The sequence below is a fragment of the Cheilinus undulatus genome, linkage group 22 (genome assembly GCF_018320785.1).
Source record: "Cheilinus undulatus linkage group 22, ASM1832078v1, whole genome shotgun sequence".
Taxonomy (NCBI): domain Eukaryota; kingdom Metazoa; phylum Chordata; class Actinopteri; order Labriformes; family Labridae; genus Cheilinus; species Cheilinus undulatus.
In genome coordinates, this window is record NC_054886.1 from 22,911,252 (window position 1) to 22,916,370 (window position 5,119).

Here is a 5,119-nt window from a genome sequence, read left to right on the forward strand (position 1 = left end):
ATACATTAAAGAACCATATATGTGTACTACTGAGCATTACCTTGTGTTTCATGGAGCGGAAGATATGATGACTAGTTGCCTATAAGTATTGGTCGTCCTGGCTACCAACCTCCTCGCTGGTGCTTGGCTGGGACATTTCCCTCGAGTTCTCTTGAGTCTCTGCCATGGACATCTTTGTACTAGGCTACATTCGTCTGCTATTTCCTTGCTGGAGTGTGACCTGATTTGTGACGTGCTCAGGTGCGATGGATTGTGTACAAACCAATAGGGTGTCAGAATGGTATTATGTTTATACTACTCATCCAACCACAACTAAATTCACTCTATCCAGATGGCATGATTTATCTGGATAGGTTTTTGGCTTTTTTTGTGTGTGTGTGTGTTTTTTTTAGCAATGACAAACTGGAATGAAAACAAGCTGAAATAAAGTAGGAGTAACAAGGCTATTTTTAAAATGTAAGGAGTAGAAGTAAAAAGTCAGCTGAAAAATAAGTACTCCAGTACTAAAAGTACAGATACCCTAAATTTCTCTTTAAGTAAGGTAACAAAGTATTTGTACTTTGTTACTTGACACCTCTGCACCTGTGGTACCTGTGGGAAATATTCACAAAGAAATGTAGTTTGGATAGGCACATAAATATCCATACAAGTAAAACACCATTTACCTGCACAGCGTGCAACGGATGTTTTAGACATGGAAGTTCATTGACAGTCCACATGACAACTCACACATGGGATAATCTTTACTCCTGTAACACCTGTGGAAAAAGTATAAAAAATATTTTGTTGGTCACAGAGCCCTGAGATACAATCCCATCCATGAGTTTTTTGAAAAACAAAAAGATGAATGTTTATGACACTCAAATCCAATTTGCATGATAATTTGGGACGCAATGAATGTTCACCTTTGGCTGGTACACAGCTATGTGCTGACAAGTTGGAGAGAAACAGAAACTGTGCATGTGCTTTGAGAATTTGCATTTGTATGTATTTTTACACGAATGTATGACTTTTATTTAGAATCGTGAAACAAATGCTTGAATTTCAGAACTATCGTGTTAACTACATGTAACATTAAAGTATTGTGAGTTCTCTAATGGCGAGTTATTCTGCTGTCTGTTCTTTATGAAGTCTTTGAGGGCGTTTTGTTTGAGTGGACTGCTTCAGATCAGTTAAATACTGTACTAGTTGTTTGAAGATAACCTGATTTTTTAGCAGGGTCAGTTTTCTTTCAAGCACATAGTTAAAGATTTATATTTTATCAACATGTTAAAAATGGATTACCATTTAATATTTGTCATTTCTTAGTAGTATCATATATTCCCATTCTGTTTTGGTGTGTTTTTTATCACATTAAAATAGTTACACAAAAAACAGACATTGATTCATTATTATGCTATTTTTAATTCCAAGCAAAGGAAGGGAAAATTTGTTATCATAGATTTATTACATCTGCCAAGGAGATTGTGTGATCGGCAGGGTTTGAAGGTTAGCGACATAACTTAAAAAGTTATGGACAGATTTTTATGAAATTTTCAAGACATGTCAGAAATGGCATAAGGAAGAACTGATTAGATCTTGGGAGTGATCCGGATCATCGTCTGGATCCAGGAATTTTTTAAAGGATTCTTCCCTATTGGGAGATAGGGCTAATGGCGGAGGTCTGTTTTTCTAGTTACTAATGCTTCCTTTTCTACTGGGGTATCCAAAGTTTTTTCCACTGACGGTCACATACAACAATATTTAAAACTGGTGGGGCCACTTTCATATTTCTTGCCTTGAGGATATTTAAGTTAGTAAGACCAATGCAATGTAAGTTAATACACACTTAGTGATTGAATACACCTAAATGCTTGTTAATGGCTGATGAGGCAAACAGACTTTTTCAGGATTTGGGGGAGCCAATCAGCAACAATGGTGCAACAGCGGCAGTGATAGGCAAGAGTGGAAAGAAATGTTTAAAGTGGCAAAAACAGGCAGAAAAAAGTGATGGAAAGGGCTAAAGACAACAATATTACAGTTATCTAAAATATTCACTGATGGCTCTAAAATTGACAAGAATGCGTGGGTATTGGTGTATTTATTCCAGAGTTGGTGGCAGTCATTGTTGCAGTGGGTGGAGGAGGTCCGGCCAGACCAAGGTGTGGTGTGCACTGATTGAGCAACAACTCTAAAACATTCATTCAAACAACATGCTCTAAAATGTCCAGAAATCACAGTGGACCAACACCAGCAGATGCCATGGCAGCTTAAATCATCACTGACTGTGGAAATTTCATACTGGATTTCGAGCAACGTGGACTTTGTGCCTCTCCACTTTTCAAGGTCCCAGATTCTGGAGGAGGAGTGGAGAGGCAAAGAACCCACATTGCTTGAAGTCCAGTGAGAAGTTTCCACAGTCAGTGATGAATTGGGCTTCATGATATTGTAATATTTTGAGATGCACCTGTAATGTAACCTGAGGTAAGCGACATGATGTTGCACACTCTTGTACAGTAGGTGGCGGTACTCATCTTAAAGTTGTCTGGGACCGCCAATAAGTAAGTAAAGTTTATTTGTATAGCACTTTTCACAGACAGCAGTCACAAAGTGCTTTACATAGAAAGTAATTACAGAGAATTAAAATGATGATTGTGAAATCAACACATGAGCCAGTAGTCATAACAACAATGATACAGTACGAGAATATGAGTGATGTCATTAGAAACACACAATATAAGCAGTTCACATTACATCAAAGAAAAATCAGTTAACCAAAATTAGCAATTAGTACAACCAATTTGGCAGCACCAGGTAAGAGACATTAGGATTGCAAGCAGGGCACGAATGAGATGGACATAAAACATGAGGTTTGCAAGAAGTGCTACATGAAAATAAAATAATGCAGAAATACGACAAACATGAGGGCAAGTCTAATGCTAAATCAGCTAAACTGTTGAAAAAATGGTAAACATCGCAATATATGGTATTGCAATACTCACTGTATTGCAAAATGTTTAAAATCGTATTGAATTGTGACTCAAGTATCGTGGTAATATGGTATCGTGGGGCCACTAGTGATTCCTACCCCTGCTTTTTAATGACCTTAATGAGGCAGTGATGGCTAACCTAATATTAGCTTTAACAGAGTCCAAAATTAGTACTATTCAGTGTTTCCTGTATTTGTCAATGTGCCAATAGATAATGTTACTGTCTCTTTGAAATTCACCACTGTGTATTAGGCCTGTTTGAAATGAAGAAAAACTACAATATGCGGTAACCCTGTTCAATTAAAATTTAAGTCATTAAGGCATAACAAGATATGATTTGTTACCACGTTTTAATTAACTTTCTAATTTATCTTGGTTCAGGCTTTCTTGGCGAGTTAATATTTGGATGATGAACAAATATCAAAAAAAGATAAATAAAATAAATGATTTGTCCTGCTTTGGTGTGTATGTGCCAGGCTCAGTAAAGTGTTATATTCTTACCTCATCTCGTGTACATACTGATATTAAACTAACCTATTAATGTTTACTGATAGTGTTGTTGCACTGATTAATTAGCATGATTAACAATACCAATCTGTTACTTAGATTGAAGATGATCCAGATGTGGTGGATAGCGAGAGGCCTCACAGCAGAAATGATGATGGCACCCAGGGCAAAACAAGAGAGCAACTGGCTGAACGGCCTCATGAAGCCATACAGAGCAGCAGTGTGATATCACACTGTACAAGTACCACACTATTGTACCCAAGTAAAAGTACAGTCACTCTGGTTAAACTTTACTTAAGTGGAAGTAAAAGTACTGGTCTATAAATCTATTCCAGTAACAGTAAAAAGTCAATCATTTAAGATTTACTCAAAGTACTGAGTAGCTACTTTTGATGCCCAAGGAGCTTTCACAGTGAAATATGCCCTGTCCTTAATGTGCAATAATAAGAAAATATGGACCTCCAACCAGGTTATTTGATTTAATGTTTGACCTAACCAAAAGTTCAATGCAGCAGCTGTTTAGGGAAGAAATATGAAATCATTCTCTCGCTATGTGCATGTACTGACCATAATGTGTTGACTGAAAGCTTGCACCTCTTTTGGGCTTTTAGTGTTTATTTTCTCACTCAGTACTTGATGCTTTTTAAAATGTAATTAAGAAAACACTTCACTCAATATTTTAAAAACTAGACAAAAAGTAAAAGTACACAAAAAAGCTACTCACTTACAGTAATTTAAGTAAATGTAATGAGTTACTTTCTACCCCTGCCCCACTGTCAACATAAACCACTTCAACCCAGCCTCCATAAGTAACACATGGATAAGTACTCTACATACTATTATGTTGTTGAGTTTCAATGCACCTTGTCTCTCACTTTTATATCACACAATCAAGAAGGGGATAGCTGGAGACAGACTGGCACTAACTGACTCTTGTTTATTGGTAAGGACCAAAAAATCAGAGGAAAAGTGTTTGAGTAAGGAGAATCAAGTGAATGTCCTTCACCTTTGAGGCTTTTAGTTTTCAAATGTCAGTTTACTTTTTTCAGTTTAGTTTTTATTGTCATAAATGCTCTTGGTTAAGTTTTTTCTGCACTTATAGTTAGCTTTGTTAATTTTTTTTTTAATAAAAAGTCATTTAAATGTCTTCCTGTTGTAGTTAAGTTGCCCTCTAATGGTTTGTTCAGGGTATAGATAGTGTAATTCCAATCTCCAGCAGCCTGGCACATTGATATGTCCTTATATTATTGAATTAATGATCTGTAGGCATAAAAATCACTGCATAAATATATGCAGTTTTTGTAGGCTACTCTAGTTAGTCGAAACACCAAATGCATAGATTTTTTGCATCAAGTTACATGTGTGCTTCCAGATGGATGGCTCCCCATACAGCCCATTTGTTGGTTGTCAGTCAAAGTTTTTCTTGGCCAATGTAAGAAGCACCAACTGATTACATAAGCACGTATTCAATTTTTGCATGCCACGGGAATATACGTAGTCAAGACTATGAGGAAGTGTCTAATATAGACTGATCGTTCACCTGTGGGTGTCAGTAAAACGCCAAGATGCGTCTAAACTGCCGGAAACTGTGAAAGAAGAAAGAGAAGAAGACTACTGTGGTGGACAGCATTGGTTGAGTCTAG